This window comes from Hemiscyllium ocellatum, chromosome 12 (assembly GCF_020745735.1).
Source record: "Hemiscyllium ocellatum isolate sHemOce1 chromosome 12, sHemOce1.pat.X.cur, whole genome shotgun sequence".
In the NCBI taxonomy this organism is placed as follows: domain Eukaryota; kingdom Metazoa; phylum Chordata; class Chondrichthyes; order Orectolobiformes; family Hemiscylliidae; genus Hemiscyllium; species Hemiscyllium ocellatum.
Genome location: NC_083412.1, coordinates 34669024 through 34687693, shown reverse-complemented (window position 1 = coordinate 34687693; position 18670 = coordinate 34669024). Strand labels below are relative to the sequence as shown.

General features: G+C 40.9%; 1 protein-coding gene across 1 annotated transcript in view; it reads right to left on the bottom strand.

Annotated features, from left to right (window-relative positions):
• LOC132821022 (transcription regulator protein BACH1-like) overlaps positions 1-18670 on the bottom strand; it is an 82456-nt gene that overhangs the window by 38125 nt on the left and 25661 nt on the right. The gene's annotated exons all lie outside the window — the stretch shown is intronic.

Sequence of the window (18670 nt, the reverse complement as noted above, 5' to 3'; positions counted from 1 at the left end):
CCCAAACGGTTTTTAAATGGGTGAAATTGATTAGCTGCCTTGGTTGGTAGCACAATCACCCAGATCAGAAGGGTAAAATTCCAGTCCCGCTCAAGAAGCACTTGAGCAGAAGGATCAAAAGTCAGTCATTTCAGTTTAGCATTGAGGTAGTACTGGACTGTCAAAGGTGACAACTTTCAGCTGAGGAGTTAAACCAAAGTCTCCTCGACACTGTCAAGGTGAATGTCAAAGATACCTTGGCACTATTTCAAAGATGAGCCTGGGAGACATCCTCAGTATCCTGCCAAAATATATCCAACAATCAAGAGAACAAAAATAGTTTATATGATCATTATCATATTGCTGCTTGTTGTAAATGGTTGTACCTAAATTGGAATGTAGGAAAAGCCCAACCAATGACTACACTTCAAAAGTACCCCTTTGGCCTATTGGAAAGATGTGAAATTTGAAAGGGTTCAGAAAAGATTTACAAGGATGTTTCCAGGGTTGGAGGATTTTAACTATAGGGAGAGGCTGAACAGGCTGGGGCTGTTTTCCCTGAAGTGTCGGAGGAGGAGGGGTTTCCTTATAAAGGTTTACAAAATCATGAGGGGCATGGATAGGATAAATAGACAAAGTCTTTTCCCTGATGTGGGGGAGTCCAGAACTAGAGGACGTGGGTTTAGGGTGAGAGGGGAAAGATATAAAAGAGACCTAAGGGCAACGTTTTTATGCAGAGGTTGGTGCGTGTATGGAATGAGCTGCCAGAGGAAGTGGAGGCGGCTGGTACAATTGCAACATTTAAAAGGCAGTTGGATGGGTATATGAATAGAAAGGGTTTGGAGGGATATGGGCCAGGTTGAGTTGGGATATCTGGTTGGATCGAAGGGTCTGTTTCCATGCTGTACATCTCTATGACTTAAAAACATTTGGAGACATGTAGTGGTCAAGCAAAAAGCTACATGAAACAGTAATGATGTAACAGGATTACAGTAGAGTAAAAGGTAGCAACAAAGACATGAGGGAGGAACTGGTCAGCACTGATAGGAAGGACAGCTTGTAGCAGAGAACACCGTGCAATGGCAGGATTTTCTGGGCTAATCAAGGAGGCACTGCTGAAATTCATCCCAAGGAAGAAGAAACATACTAAGGGAGGAGAAGGCAACCATGGCTGACAAGGGAAGTCACAGATGGCATAAAAGCAGAAGAGAAAAAGCATACAAATGTGGTGAAGAATAGTGGGGAAAGTCAGAGGATAGGGAAGCCTTTAAAAACCAGCAGTGGATACCAAAAAAAGCAATAAAGGGGGAAGAGGATGAAACATGATGGTAAGGTAGCTAGTCATGACAAAGAAGATTGCAACAGTTTTTATTTAGAAACAAAAAAAAGGTGAGAGAGGGGCAAGAGTGGACAGTGATGTAAGAGTGAAAAATGAGACTGCAGCAGTAGTGGGGTTCAAAGAAATGGCAGAGGAACTGAATAGACACTTTGCATCAGTTTTCACAGTGGAAGATATCTGCAGCATACGAGAACTTCAAAGGAATCGGAGGCAGAAGGGAGAATAGTGGCCATGAAGGAGAAGGTGCTGGGAAAGCTGAATGGTCCGAAGGTGGATAAATCATCCGGACCAGAATGACTACACCCCAGAGCTTTGAAGGACACAGCTGAGAAGATTGTCGCTGAATTTGGTGGTACCTCTTTCAGGAATCACTGGAGTCAGGGAAGTCCCAGAGAACTGGAATTGGCTAACATAATATGCCTGTTTAAGAAGGGAGGGAGGGAGAAGACAGGAACTACAGCCGTTGAGCCTGACCTTGGTCATTTGAAAGATTTGAGAGTTCGTTATTAAGGATGAGATTGCAGAGTACTTGCAAGTGCTTGATAAAATAGGGGTGAGTCAGCTTGGTTTTGAGAGGAAGAGGTCATGCCTGACAAACTTGCCTGAATTCTTTGAGAAGGTAATGAGCACTTTAGACAAAGAAGATATTTTCTTATTTCCAGAAAGCCTTTGACAAGGTCCACATTGGAGGCTGCTAAATAAAATAAGAGTCCATGGCGTTAGGGGCAAGGTACGGGCATGAATACAGGATTAGCTGACTGGCAGAAGGCAGAGCATAGGGCTAAAGGGGTCTTTTTGAGAATGGCAGCCAGTGAATACTGGGGATCTGCAGGGGTTAGTGTTGAGACTAAAACTATTCTTGTGATACATTAACGATCAAAACAACAGAACCAGGAGCACTGTTGCTGATGATATAAAGTTAGGTAAAGGATACCTACCTCAGATACTAAAGCAAAATGAGTACTCTCCAATTGCTTGAATAAATAATGCTCCTACAAAATTCAAGCAAGTTCATTAGCATCACATGAACCAACTTTAATATTCACTGCCTCCTCCAACACAGAGACAGTAATGTGCACAGCAGCAACTCAGCAAGGTGTCTTTGACAATACTTTCCATACTGGCCACCTATACCATGTATAAGGCCAACTACAGCAGATGCAAGGGAACATCAGCACCTCAAATCACAGACCATCCCAACTTGGAACTTTAGTATTATTGGTAAAAATCCTAAATCTTCCTGGCAATTAGCACTGTGAGTGACAAATACAACACGGATTACAGCAGTTCATGAAGGGCAATTGCAATGGCAATAAATACAGTCCTCCACTCTTCATGCCCAGCAACATTTTCAAACACAGGAAGGAAAGTAATAAAAAGAGGAACAAAAGTGTCACTGGGAAGTTTACACAGGACAATATGAATCACTGACACATGCTGATTAATAAAATCTATTCTTAAATAGAATATGACTGACTGGAACCTCAAAAGATTCTTTCATTAATGCAGGAGTACATTTTCCAACCTCAAAATATTCCTGTTTCACAGCCAAATGTAAAATTATAAAGTTTTACATCTAAGTATTTGATGTTGCATTTACTTAGCTAAAAGAAACTGCGTCCATGCACAAAACACTTAAATGTATCCATCTGAACATCTGTTCTTTGCTTTTCAATTTTCACTTTCTCACTGTAATAGGAAGCCTAAGTTATCAATCATTGCTTTCTACCAGTGCTGCCCTGTCTCAGGGACTCAGTTCCTAGAACAACTACAGGCACAAATTAAAGCTTAAAACATTAGTTCATAGCACATTCAAGCACCAGCGCAACATTAGGAATTAATATTAAAATAACAGTTTTTTATTTGGCTGACTCAAGTCACACCAATTAGATAAGTCACAAAGCAGTCTTTCCTTTTATTCTGTATTCACTATATCTACAACATCCACATCTTTCTTTATTCCTATACAATGTATTAGAAAGGAGAAACAAATCTAGAAGCTAGAAACAAATTAATTAAAAACTGGATGAGTTTTAAAACTGTGATTTTGCAGCTTTAAACTTACACAACCATTTAAATAAAAAGATCAAAGTAGTTAAGTTGTAAAATGTTTTAGTGATAAACTCAAAATGCTAATTTTCTTTGCTCAACTTTTGTTACAATGCTGTTTAGTGGGAAGGAATTTTCAAGTATTTCGACATCAGACAAGGTACAACTAAACGAGAGGTTGCACTCCCTCCAGTCATCCCAACATTGTTGCTCAATCTCAGAAGGCAGTGTCACTCACTTCACCAGTGAAATCCTTTTTCTATTTCTGAAACTAGCCTGAGTAAAATTGCTCAAACGCTACAAATGTGTGTTAAACAATGGACAATTTTCAATAATGGTTTATTCTCACTGGGGCTGAAATGGATGTATCAAAATTTATTTCATGGAAGACCTTCCAAAATAGTGTTTGAACATATATCTCTCAGCCATTCTGCTGTCTGGATTTGAAATTTGTTAACAAAAATCTAAACTTTCCAGGCAAGATCCTCCCACTATACAATTCTAATCTCTCAAATTACTGAAGCTATTTACTGAATATGAGAGAGAAGATCGATTCTCCAAGAAAATTACCAAAATGGGTACTTAAATGAATTCCATAGTAAACTTCCCAATAAAGGATTAGAGAAGTTTGAACAAAAATTCATTCTGATGTTAGTTTAGAAAAGTTTAGCAAGCTACAAAGTAAAATATTGGTATTGTCAATGTGTCAAAAAGTGGTTTTATAATTATGCGTTAATTGCAATTTTTTCTCCTGGCAGTTGGAAGGGAATAAATGCTATAAAGAATGGGCAGCACGGTGGCTCAGTGGTTAGCACTGCTGCCTCACAGCACCAGGGTCCTAGGTTCAATTCCAGCCTCGGACAGACTTTCTCCCTCTGTCTGCGTGGGTTTCGGTATCCTCCCACAGTCCAAAGATGTGCAGGTCAGGTGAATTGGTCATGCTAAATTGCCCATAGTGTTAGGTGCATTAGTCAGAGGGAAATGGGTCTGGGTGGGTTACTCTCCAGAGGGTCAGTGTGGACTGGTTGGGCCGAAGGGCCTGTTTCCATACTGTAGGGAATCTAATCTAATCTAAACAAATGCAATTTAATTAAGGAACAATGAAGTGTGCGCTTGTTAAATCTATTCTCTGCTTGAGGTTTACAACCTGTTACATATTGCAATGAGTACTCTGAATCATTTATTGCATTAAGAGACTTCTGCTAAAAACTTGAAAAAGCAAATTCGTACTTGTGGAGCAGAGCAGAGTTTTAATTTATGGAAGGAAGGCATAGCTGATTAAATCAGCTAACGCTTGTTGAACTTGCCCTGCCCTTGCCTTCAAGAAACCTTTTATTAAGCAGCAAAGTTAGAGGCTGGAAAATATTATTTTTCTACACTGCCTAACAACAAGAGATTCCTGCTTTATACACTACACCTATTGACTCAATTCCAATGCAGTAAATTCATTTATTGCTTTATTGATCTTAGTTTCATAAGTTTACTTATTGTAATAATTAAGCCCGACAAGCAAACTAAGGTTTATACATCAACTCAACGAAATTGCAAAGCTTCTAAGGTGCATTTTCATACCGCAAGAACATTGTTTTTTAAACTTGTTGCTGCAGCAATATATTCTAATACAGTGTTATAAATCTATTTATCGGCAATGTCTCTTCTACTTTTTAACATGATCCATTAAAACCAATCATTTAGGCCAAGGAGGTTGCATAGTTCAGAAAGTCAAAAATAAAATTCAGACATATTCAATTATGTCAGTGATGAGGGTGCTTATGCACTGCATTTATATTCATTACCATGACGAGTATAGTTAACATGTTCTCAAAGGAAGAGAACTATTGTTAAAAACAATACACACAAAATAACAAATTGCAATAAAAAGTGGCTATTAACCGGTAAGATGTGAAGAGGACATATAGGGGGTGCAAAGGGTTATAAAATGGGTTAAGCAAGTGGGCAAAGATCTGACAAATGGAGTATAATACAGGAAATGCTCTGTATCCATGACAGAATTTGCAAATTCACTAATCCGCACCAAAAGGTAGCAACAAAGTTCAACATCTGTGGACAAACTCACATACCTGCAATTTTAAACCTATTTTTTACCTGTATATTTAAAGGAGCTCCACACTGGTGAATTTCATCATTTGATTCTCAAACAGAATCCTTGGGGATACAGCACAATGGCAGTGTGTGAAAAAATGTAATTGTTCATTTTGCCTGGGAGGTTTTTTTTTAAAAGAACAATCTAAATGTTGATAGATTGCAGAGCTTGGGGATTCAGAGAAATCTGGCAGTAATGATGTATGAATTTCAAAATGCAGGCACAAGTCATTGGTAAATTTCCTCACCCTCCGCCTGTAAAACCCCAGAACCAACCCTGCATCTACCAATTGACCTGGTCATCTGTGAGATCTGAGCGGTCCACGGTTTTGAAGTTTCATTCAGTTCAGTCATGATCTTATAAAATGGAAGGGTCATTTAACAAAGGCTTACTCATAACTTGTATGTAACCAGTCTCGAAACAGATCAGAAAATATTCGAGAATCCCACATTATTTTGAACCATTAGTGAACTAGTCATATTTTGTGACGGTTTTCTAGTTTCATCATCATTAGTGATGCTGGTGATTTCTTTTCCCCCCAAACTTAAGTTCACATGCCAGTTGAACCATGGTTCAAAATAGTGTGGTCAAATCTCTTCTAACCAACTGTAAATTGTTTTGGATCTTTCTTGACCTCCTCAAATTCTCCATTTATCCATGCAATGACATGTCTATACAAGTTAAATTTAGTGCAAATGACAGCATAGGTTATGATACCTCACCCTACTCCAAAGCTCCAGATTAATAATTCAAGTTATGAGCTCAAATTCCAACTGGCATGCGAACTTAAGTTTGGGGCATCACTAATGATAAAGAAACTAGAAAACCGTCACAAAATATGACTAGTTCACTAATGTTCTTTAGAAAAACAAACAAGGTCTTGGTGATATGCTGGTAGTATTGAGAAGCCAACTTTGGGGAATGGTTGCTAGGCAGAATGAAGTCAGCAACTAGAGCACAGAGTTTCCAGCAGAGCAATGGTTCACTCCCAATATAGAAGTGATGAATATATTTGTTCATTCTGTTTTAGATGTCAGACAACAACAGTTGAGAGGAGTGGTGACAAGGTAAATCTGGGGTTTACCAACATACATATGAAAACCAATGGTACGTTTTCCAATTGTGTAGCTTTGCTAAAATTCACAGACTCTATCAAATGCACTACCTTCATGAACTCCCTTTGCTTTCTTCTAAAAAAAACAATAAAGTTAACCATATACAAATCTTCCTGCAATAAATCCATGCTGACTATTTTTGGTTAATTAGTGCACTTTATAAATGACAACTAATATAGCCCTCAGACATTTTTCCAATAATTTTCACTTCCAGATTAGGATGGCTGGTCTTTAATCATTATTTATCCCTTCCATCCTAAGTGATGATATAACAGTGTTTTAAAAGTTGGAGGACTGAGATTCAAGATGGTGACGACCCAGTAAGTCTGAGTCTGTTGTGCTCTGCCGAAGACTGGGCCACCCACTTTCACCTCACCTTTTAAAATCATTTAGAATAGCTTTTGCCCAGGGTTCTCAGTCATTTTACATCAAACTTGAACAATTTGGTGTTTTCTTTTAAAAATGACTAAGGGCAAAAACTCCCACAGCTCGCAACAGGCAGGGACCCCTCCCTCACCCCTTCCCCCAGCAGCAGAGATGTCCATGGTCACTTCTGGGGACTCAACTTTGGTGGCGAGCCTGCTCTCCGGGATCACCAAGCTCCAGGAGAAGATCGACACTTTCATCAAGGAGACCCAGTCCAGGTGGGAGTCGATCTCAGTCATGCTTGATTGAAAACCTCGAGCAGCGTGTCAGAGGGGCGGAGCAACGGGTCGTGGCCTCGGAGACTGCTGCCAAGTCATCCGTGGGTCAGGTCCGAGCTCTCGAGCAGAGAATCCGGACTCTAGAGGAGCACATCCAAGGCCTCAATCAGGGTCATCGGAAAAATATTCAGTTGCTGGGCCTTCCCGAACATGAAAAAAAAAGTCCAATTTATGGAGTTCTTGCAGCGATGGCTCCCACAATTATTGAAGGTGGAATCGGAGCTGAGCCGGGTGCGGGTGAAGTGGGCCCACCAGGTTGCTGTACACAGCCCCGGACTGGACCAGTGCCCCCGCCCAGTTCTAATCTGACTCCAATGTTACAAAGAAAAACACATGCTCCTGGAAGCCTTAAGACTCTTGGGGAAGGATCCCCAGGCCATGATGCACAAGGGTTCCAGGATAATGTAAATTCAGGACTTCTCCCCAGCCATGGTCCACAAGAGGAGGGCATTCAATGAGGCGAAGCAGCATCTGAGAAACCTAAATATTCAATTCTCCATGCGTTATCCAGCAACGCTGCGCCTCACGCAGGGAGGACCATTTATAACTTTGGATCACCAGAGAAAGCAAAAGAATTCTTGGACTCTCTTAAATAGACTGTGGGACTCGAACCACATGGATAACGATTCTATTTTGTCCCCCCTTTGTTTACCCTTTTTTCCTTCTTCATCTCTTTTTCACTCCTCTTTCCCTGGGCCTTGTTCTTTACTCTCTCTTTGGTCTTTTTTTTAAATAGTTCGTGCGGCTTGCTCGATTTGTGGTATTGATAGGTAGTTATGCCCCCTGGGAGCAAGGGGGAAAAGATTCCTTTCAAATATGTTTTGCATTGTTTTCTTTATTTGGGAGTAGTTTTTAATCATGTTGGCTTAAATGTTTTAAAGATTTTTGTATTTGTAAATTTTCTATGGTCTTTATTCGAGGTCTTTTGGATGGGGTTCTTCTTCCTAGGGTGTCTCGGGCTTGCCTGGACGATCATGGCTAGCCATTTATTTAGGTGGTGCACCTGGAATGTCAAGGGAAGCAAGTCACCAATCAAAAAGGAAAAATATATTATCAAGTCTTAAAAAAGAAACGGTCAGTGTAGCTCACTTACAAGAGACACATCTACTTGATAAAGAACACTTTAAGCTACAACAGGGTGGATTTGATCAGGCTTTCTTTTCACCTTTTCGTTCAAAAAGTAGGGGAGTAGCCATTCTTATTGGAAGAATCTTCCTTTCCAAATGTTAAGCCAGATAAAAGAGGAGTCTGTGCAGTAAAAAAAATTGATCAAAGCCCTAATACATGGAGAGGAATATGGAATTTTGAATCTTTATTGCCCCCAGCACACCCTTTTAAATTTGTAACGGAAGCATACTCTAAGTTGATGGCTTTTGGGGCCCGCCATACAATTATAGGAGGAGACTTTAACTGTATTATGGACTCAGGCTAGGATATCTATGAGCACTCCGGGTATATTTCTGAGATCTAGACAACTGGCAGATCTGAATAAGGAGCTCGGGCTAGTAGATGTGTGGAGGTGCTTTCATCCCCAGGGTAGAGACTATATTTTCTACTCTAGCCCACACAAGTGCCATACCAGAATTGATATGTCTTTTGCCCCCTCGACCCCTTTGAATTCAATACTGTCTTGAAAATAGGTAATATAACTCTCTGATCATGCCGCAATATATATGGAAGTCAAGACTAGGTATGATGGGATAGGTCCCCAACATTGGCGTATGGATCCCTTCTTATTGAAGGATAACAAATTTATGAAGTCTTTTTCGCAGGAATTCAAAACCTTCTGGGAAATTAATTCAGGCACGGCCAGTAACCTGTCAATGATGTGGGATACCACTAAGGTATATGCGCGAGGTTGGATTATCTCATATTCTGCGGCCCAGAAAAGACAAAAGGGAGAGCAACAGTACCTGCTCGAGGCTCACTTGAAGGCAGCTGAGACAGCGTATGTTGACAGGCCTTCCATTACACAGCTACACAGGATCACAGGCCTTAGGGCAGCCTTGACAAACAGCCTTGACATTTACACAAACAGCAAAGAGGATAATACTATTTGCAAAGCAGAGATTATTTGAATACGACGACAAGCCTAGTAGATATTTAGCATACCTTGCTAGAAAGAAAAAGGCTCCTCAAGCCATTAGGTCCATTACAGAAAGTGCTGGTACCTTGACTTGTGATCGTAAAAAAAAATCAATATAGCCTTTAGAAAGTTCTATTTTGAACTGTATAAATCGCAGGACTGCGAGGATAGAACTGGGAAGATGGAATCCTTCTTTAAAGATTTGGCCCTTCCGGGCTTAACCTCGGAGCAGGTGTCAATCTTAAATGCCCCCTGACAATCCATGAAGTACTGGACGCGGTTAGGCAGCATCAGAGTGGCAAAGCGCCTGGGCCAGATGGATTCTAGGTTGAGTTCTATAAAGAATTTATAGGGGAACTGGCTGGGCCACTCATAAATATGTTTAATTACTCACACAGTCAGGGCTGTTTCCGCCTTCGTTGAGAGAAGCAAACATCTCTCTCATTCTTAAAAAGGGAAAGGACACAGGATATTGCTCATCATATAGACCCATATCCTTGTTAAATGTGGATTTCAAAATTCTTTCCAAAACGTTAGCCTTAAGACAAGAGAAGGTCTGACCACACTTCATAAAAGAGGACCAGACGAAGTTTATAAAGGGGCGCAGGTCAACTAATAATATTAGAAGGGTCTTAAATATGATACAAGCCTGTCAACAGGGAACAATACTGGGTTTAGTTATCTCCTTGGACGCAGAGTAGGCATTTGATCGGGTAGAATGGCCAATATCTTTTTTATACACTGGAAAGGTTCGGTGTCAGAGAGGTATTTACCAAATGGGTTTCAGTATTATACAATGATCCCAAAGCAGCGGTGATCACCAATGGCTTAGGTTCAGATAGCTTTAGGGTTGGCAGGGGCTGTCATCAGGTATGTCGTCAGGTATTCCACCAGTATTATTCACGCTAGTGATTGAACCACTAGCGGAAGCTATACAAACTGACCCTAACATAACGGATCTGAGGGCTGGATCGGGCAAGTACAAAATCAATCTCGATTCAGATGATATCCTCCTCTTTTTAAGTGATCCTTTGATATCTGTGCCCTGCCTAATTAAAGTGGTCAACGTATTTGGTACGTTCTCAGGTTATAAAAATCAATTTTATGAAATCGGAGGCCATGCCATTGGGAGGTCTTACCAGTGTATCCAATTTACTGGACGGATCTTGCTTTCCCTTTTGGTGGTCACTAGAAGACTTTCTATACTAAGGTATTTTTATCACTCCAATATTTGGTCAGCTGTATAAAGCCAATTTTGTGCACTTGGAGAAAATAAGGCAGGACCTTTAACGTTGTGGAGATCTCCCAATATCCTGGTTAGGCAGAATAGCCTTAGTCAAGATGAATATTCTACCTCGTCTTCTATATCCTACGAGGATGCTCCCCCAATGCTGCCGAAATGGGCGCTGTGTAAGCTCTACGGATGGCTTGGCTCCTTTATTTGAAATCATAGATGGCCCCTTATCAAATTAGAAAAGCTGCAGCTTCCACAAGGAAGGGGAGGACTGGACTTTCCAGATTTCAGGAGGTATCAATTGAGCTCCTTATTATCTTGCGTAACTGATTGACTGTGGGTCACAAGAGACCCAATTTGATTAGACATTGAGACCTCCCACGTAAAAGGCTTCCTCATCAATCTTTTATTTATGGACAAGATGAGAGCTATTATAGACTATTGTAAAAACCCTATTGTATTAAATACAATTAAAGCCTGGAGGATAATGCGACAAGATGAGGGTAACCTGCAAAAAAACCTCCCCTTGTACCCCTATAGTGGGAGCATCGGGATTTCAGCCAGGCTGACAGTTGCTACATTTAAAACTTGGAAGTCCAGAGGTATCTCCTGCTTGGGAGACCTGTTCAATAGGGAGGTTATGATGTCCTTTGAGTAGGTGCATCAGAAGTATGGACTGCCTAACAAGGACCTCTTTCGGTATTTCCAAATACAAGTCTTTACCCAAAAGACGACCACATTGATAGTTAATCCCTGCAAATCGGATAGGGAAAGGAGTGTGTTATGGCCGATTGGGCCGCCCTCGGTCAGTATTCGTTATCACTCATTATATAATAAGGTTTCAAAAGGACATAGAACGATTATTTAAAACCTGGAATCAAGAATTAGGGTTGGAATTCTCTTTAGAAATGTGGGAGGACATCTGGGTAAATACTAGAAAAATCTCTGTTTGTAATAGAACTCAGACTATTCAATTGAAGATACTTCACAGGGCTCATATGGCACCTGAACGACTCGCAAAATTCAAGACAGGAGTATCCCCAACGTGTCCTAAATGTAAAATAGAAGTTGGCACTCTGACGCATTGTCTATGGACATGCCAGAAGATGTGCAGGTATTCGGATAGAGTAGCGAATGCCTTGACAGAGATCTTGGGTAAGGAGATTAGATTGGATCCACAGTCCCTACTTTTGGGCTCTTCAGATTTTCCCTCCCTGGATGTATACGGAAGGAAATTATTTGCTATTCTCTCCTTTTGTGCAAGGAAAAATATCTTAGTGAATTGGGGAACTGAAGGCCCCCCAGGACTTTTGAACTGGCAAAGGATAGTCATGGAATACATCCCACCTGACTTCCTCACAAATATGGTGCACCAAAAAACAGAATTATTTTATAAAACAAAGCCCTTTTTGAACTACAGTATTTCGGCCATATTGTCCAGGGCTTTTGTCTGGCTGTGTTAGTGGTTCTGTCTGGTTTGGGGACCCCTGGGAGGAGGAATCCTGTATAAATACAGGTTTTATTATGTCTTGACGTAAATCAATTTTGAGCATGTATTTAGTTATTTAATTATTTTGTTGTTTACTGCAAGTATTATATGATATCCGATTTTACATTTTGGATGTTTATAGGATAGATTAGTAGTTAGTTGGGATTTTTCCCTTTTTTTTGTTATTATTTATTTTATTCTCTTAGTTAATTTTATGCTGGTGCTTATACTTGTTGATATTACTTTTGTAATTTAAGGACTGAAGGTGAATCAATGGCAAATTACAGCTACAAAACATTTTAATTATATAGTATCTTGAACATTATATAATGTCCTAAAGATCTTCACAGGATAAGAGTATAATAAAATTATTAAATATGGAAATAATAGGACAGGTTGCCAGAAGTTTTGTCAGAGGCAGGTTTTAACGATCACCTTTAATAGGGAAAGTAATGTAGAGGGTCAAAGAAGGTCTAGATTTGAGAGCCCCGTCTTTCTGTTTACAGGAACACCTTTGCTCTTAACCCACACAAGTGCTGTGAATATTCCCAATACTCTGATTTTGGATTGAATAATTAAATCGTTTTTGCTAAACCACATCTGAGCTTAATAAAACTGTCCGTTTCCCCAATGAGAACTTTTATTCCTGATTGATTTTAGTTCTGTTCTATAACTACTGTAAACTTAATTAAAATATCATCACTGTCACCAAAGTGGTCTCCAAAATGATTCCTTTAACCGATTCAGCTAAAAGTCAAAGATGTCAAGAAACAGTCAACCACACTGCATGCATCTAGGGTCATGTGCCCCAACACTTGGGTTGTTGCAGTGCTTTACACTGGTTCCAGAACCAGGCATGCCTCTAGTCAACTGCTCTAGCTGTAGTATATACATATTGAGCCAATAAAGTAGAAAACTGCCCTTTGTACTGTAATTTCTGAGTTTATATTTAGATAATTTGAAACACCTCTGCTTAAACCAAGGTTTAAGTTCAAATCTTTGCTCAGAATAATCCTCCCAACTTCACTGAGGGTACAATCTTTCCGGTATTTTCATCTCATTGTACTTGTGTCTGAAAATCCAAGGTCACAAGAAAATAATATACTGGTATAAACAGCACATGAAAGTATTGAGAGCACATTACCAATAAACTAAGAACAATTTTAAAGTTTAGTTTAATTGGATTTAATGTGGTATATTTGCTTAATAATCTTTGAATATGATAACTTACACTTTATTCTGCAAAGATGAAAAAATTATACATTTTGATTTTATTTTACATAACCACAAATTCTGCCAATTTTCAGTGGACTTAAATTGGTTATTGTGTTTGATAATTTTTCATTGATGCCCAAAAGGAGATTGAAGCGGTTATTACAGATATATGTTTGCATCAATCATAAAAATAATCCTGGGATTTTTAAACACAGATGCACAGAGTTATTGCTTGCTACTTGTTGAATCTGCAGCAGACAGCAGTAGAAGAGCAATCTGGAGCACCCATACAGGACAAGGCAAGGAAACTATATGACCAGAATGGAAAAGTTCAATATTGTAAAAAGAGGAGTACAGAAAATGCAGGGGTGAAATTACAAATGAAATTTACAAAAAAGAGAGAAAAAATATTGGTGGGTAACATCAAGGGTAACATCCTACAAAATGTTATAAAAACGCTGTAAAACTTGTATAAGACACGATTTCAGCCTCCACTGGAATACTGTGTTCCGAGTGCACATTTTAAGAAGGATGTGAAAACATAGGAGAGAGTGCAAAAAAGATTCACAAAAATGGTTTCAGGGGTAAGGAAGTTAAAGTATGGAGATAGATTCCAAACTTAGAACAGTTTCCCTTGGAGAAGATTGAAGAGAGATCTAATAGTATTTCAAAATTATGATGGGTCTAGAGCATATAGGAAAAACCATTCCAATGCCTAAAAAGATGAAGAAGATAGCACAGATTTAAAGTAAGCGGTCAAAGAAACAATAACAATTTGAGGAAAAAAGCTCTCACGCAGCATGTGGTTAAGGTCTGGAATACACGGTCTAGGATTGTGGTAGAAGCAGTGTTTATCGAGGCATTTAAAAAGGAATTAGACTGCTCCTTTTTCAAACAACCATATGCTTAGTTATGGAGAAAAGGCAGGAGAGTTGCATAGCACTCAATGCTTGTTCAGAGACTGGGTACAATATATTTAGCTGAATGGCCTCTTCCTGCGCTGCAGAACTCCCTTAAAACTTATGGAATTATGATTACTGTTTTCACATTGTATTAGAAAATGAGCCTGGCCAAGCGATTGAAGTTTCAGTGGAGGAGTAAAGTTTAATATGGCCCATTCCTGAGTTGGATTATCTACATATTGTTTCAATAGTCTGCCCTAGATGCACCTAACAAATTCTGCCTCATCCAAGCCCCTGCCACAAAGGGAGCCCTAGTGAATATTGGGGAAATTAACATCACCCACTACCACAACCCTGTCGTTTTTACATCTTTCCATGATCTGCTTACATGTATGTTCCTCAAATTCACAGTGGCTATTGAGAGGCTTATTGTATAACCCATATTGTATAACTGCACCTAAGTTCTACCTATGTTGCCTCACTAGATAAGCCTGCCAAATTGTCTCTTTGTTACAGATATGACCTTCTCCTTAATCAGTAACACAAATCCTCCACCCTTTCACAACCCTCTCTCTCACACTTGAAACATCTAAACTCTGGAAGGTTGAGCTACCAGTCCTGGCCTGCTCTCAATCAATTGGAGGAGGTCAGACTCCATTCCCAGACCCCACCCAATCCAATCCCCCTGCCAAGAGACCAGAATGCCCAGACCTGACAGCAGCTCTCCCTGCCAGACCAGATTTTTTTGTTCAGTATTCAAGTCGGACAACCCAAACTTATACAGAAAATTCAGATATGACTTCAGCAAAGCCCGAGATACCAAGACACAGTACTGGACCAAGTTAGAGGTCCAAACCAACCATGCAGACACCTACCACCTGTGGCAAAGCAGAAACAACATAATGAGATACAAAATGAAGCTGAGCAAGGTAGCAGACAAAAACACATCTCTCCCTGATGAGCTCAATGTTTTCTACGCTTGGTTTGAGCAGATTGCCAACGGCATGGTGTCACCTGCCCCTACATTACCGATCCAGACGTCAAACTGGTCTTCCCCAGAGTCAGATCAAGGAAGGTGACCAGCCCAGATGGAGGCCCTGGCTGTGCATGCAGATCCTGTGCAGCCAAGCTGGCAGAGTATTTACTGACATCTTCAACCTCTCCCTGCTACAAGCTGAAGTTCCTACCTGCTTCAAGAAGACCATCATCCTAGCACCAAAGAAAGCATATGTATCGTGCCTTAATGACTACCACCCACTGGCTGTGACCTCCAAAATCATGAAGCTTTGATAGGCTGGTCATAGACCACATCAACTTGAAGAAAGTGAGGACTGCAGATGCTGGAGATCAGAGCTGAAATATGTGCTGGTGGAAAAGCGCAGCAGGTCAGGCAGCATTAAAGGAGCAGGAGAATCGACGTTTCAGGCAGAAGCCCTTCTTCAGCTTATGCCCAAAACGTCAATTCTCCTAATCTTTGGATGCTGCCTGACCTGCTGTACTTTTCCAGCAACACATTTTTCAGCCCACATCAACTTGAGCCTCCCAGCCGGTCTCAAAACCCTGCAATTTGCATACCAATGTAAGAGCTCCACAGGGGACACCATTTCCCTAGCCCTCATCCTTGGAACATCTGCACAAAGTCACATACATCAAACTCATACTGACTACAGCCCTGCCTTCAAGTAATGCCCTCTACTGTACTCGTTGTGCACCCATGCCTACGTAGCCAAATTGCAAACAAATGCCATCTTCAAGCTTGCTGATGACACCGTGGTAGGATGGATATCAAACAATGAGTCAAAATAAGGAAAGGAGATAGCGGGCTTAATATCATGGTGCAATGATAACAACCGCTCTCTCAATATCAGCAAAACAAAAAGCTGATTACTGACTTCAGAAAGAAAAGAGGAGAACACATTAATGGAACAGAGGTTGAGGGGGTTGACAGCGTCAGGTTCCTAGGAGTGACGATAACATCCACCTATCCTGGACCTCCACCTTAGATGCAAAGGTCAAGAAGTCATAACGCCTCTTCTTCCTCAGGCAGCTTAGGAAATTCTGCACTTCCATAAAAGAACCCTCACAACCTTTACAGATGCATAATAAAAAGCAAACTATCCAGGTGCATAGTGGCCTGGTACGGCAACTGCTTTGCCCAGGATCATAAGAAACTACAGAAGGTTGTGTGTGCCGACCACCATCACGGAAGGAGAAAGTGAGGACTGCAGATGCTGGAGATCAGAGTAGAGAGTGTGGTGCTGGAAAAGCACAGCAGGTCAGGCAGCATCCGAGGAGCAGAAGAATCGATGCTTCAAGCACAAGCCCTTTATCATGAACGAGACTTGTGAGCCGGGGGGGGCTGACAGATAAATTGGGGTGGGGCTAGGGGAAAGTAGCTAAGAATTCAATAGGTAGGTGAAAGTGGGGAGAAAATGATAGGTTGGAGAGAGGAGTGAAGCAAATAAATGGGAAAGACGATGGACAGGTCAAGAGAGCAATGGCAAGTTGGAAGCTTGGGACAGGAATAAACGGGGATACGAGAGAAACTGGTGAAATCCATACTAATCCCGTGTGGTTGCAGGGTGCCAAGGCAGAAGATGAGGTGTTCATCCTCCAGGTGTTGGGTGGTTACAGTTTGGTGATGGAGGCGGCCCAGGATTTGCATGCCTGTAAGACCACATTGGATGCAAGTGGTCTCCTTTACATCAGGGAGGCAGGACAGCAACTTGTGGCTCATTTTAGAGAACATCTCTCGGATAACTGCACCAACCAACCCCATCACCCTGTGAAGTAAAGTGAAGTGCTGAACACTTCAACTCTCCCTCCCAGTCCACCAATGACATGTAAATCCTGGGCTTCCTCCATGGCTAAACACTCACCACCCAAAATCTGGAGGAAGAACGCCTCATCTTCCACCTTGGGAACCTGAAATCACACAGGATTAATGTGGATTTCAACAGATTCCTCATTTCCCCTCTCCCACCTTATCTCAGTCCCAAGCCTCCAACTTGGCACCACCTTCTTGAACTGTTCATCATCTTTCTCATCTATCCACTCCACCCTCCTCTCCGACCTATCACCTTCATCTACTTATTGCATTCTCAGTAAACTACCCATCCTCCACCGAACCACCCTCCCATTTATCTCTCAACCACCCAGCCCATAAGCCTCATTCCTGATGAAGGGCTTATGCCCAAAACGTCGATTCTCCTGCTCCTCCAATGCTGCCTGACCCACCATCACAAAAGCTAACCTTCCATCTATGGACTCCATTTAGACGTTTCACTGCCATGGAAGGCTGCCAACAAAGACCCCTCCCAGGCTGGTAATGCTCTCCTACAACTGCTTCTGTCAGAGGCTTGTACAAATGCACCAATAGGGTCAAGAATAGCTTCTTCCCTGCTGCTAGTAGACTGATGAATGGACTCCCTAACTTCAAATAATGTTGATCTTGTTAATGTTGACCTTGCTTCGCATAACTCTTGTGCAGTGTAACCTGTATGTCTCACTCGTTCTAAGCACACCATAGTCTGTGTGTACTTGCTTACTATGATCTGCCTATATTGCTCAAAATCAAAATTTTTCACTCCATGTGACTATAATAAATCAAATTCACCCAGACTTACACTAAGCAATTTATACCCTACCGCATCATCTTGCACCCTATCCCTACCCAGTGCTATGAAAGAGCTACGAACATGGAAATACAGCTCTGCACTTGTGAAGAAGCCCCAGTAGTAATCTTTTCTCAGAAAGATGAAGCTTTCTTCATTAAAAAAAAAACTGGAGTAGCAATCTCTGCAACATGGCCACTCCTAATAAAACAGCCCCTCGTTTCCATATCAACTTCTTGATGTCTTTTCCCAGCTCCAAAGTCTGCCCAGAGCATCATTTCTTGCATTTTTGCAAAGATTGGGTCTTCCACCAATGCTTCCTTTGTACGACTATCTTGTACTTGGCATGAACAAACTGTTGCATTTCTTTAAAAAAAGCGCTACTCATAAGTTATATGTTCTCAGCCTTTTTAATCTAGCACCCACTCTCCCTAGACCACATACTTTTCAATCTCAGAATTCAGTACTACCTTTGTAGAATTGCTATCCCAAAAGTGCTAGTCACCCACTACTTCATCAGTTCCAATACACCAGCTTTGATTAAACAAATCACTCAAATTTCTCTTTCACCACCACTACGAAATGTCCAGTCTCTAAAACTTCAGTGCCTCAAAACCCTCTGCAATGCTGTAACATAAGGGACATAAGTGTTCTAAAGCACACCTCTACTCACCACTCTGCTTATATGTGCCTTCCCTACCATCTGTTGTGCAATTCAGACTTAAATAAATGTTAAGAATTTTGACTTAGCTAAATAAACAACCTTCAGTCAAAAGATTTCTGCATGCTTAATTCACGTTTTCTTCAATTTCAATTTTAGCAAAAGGTCAGGTTTTTATG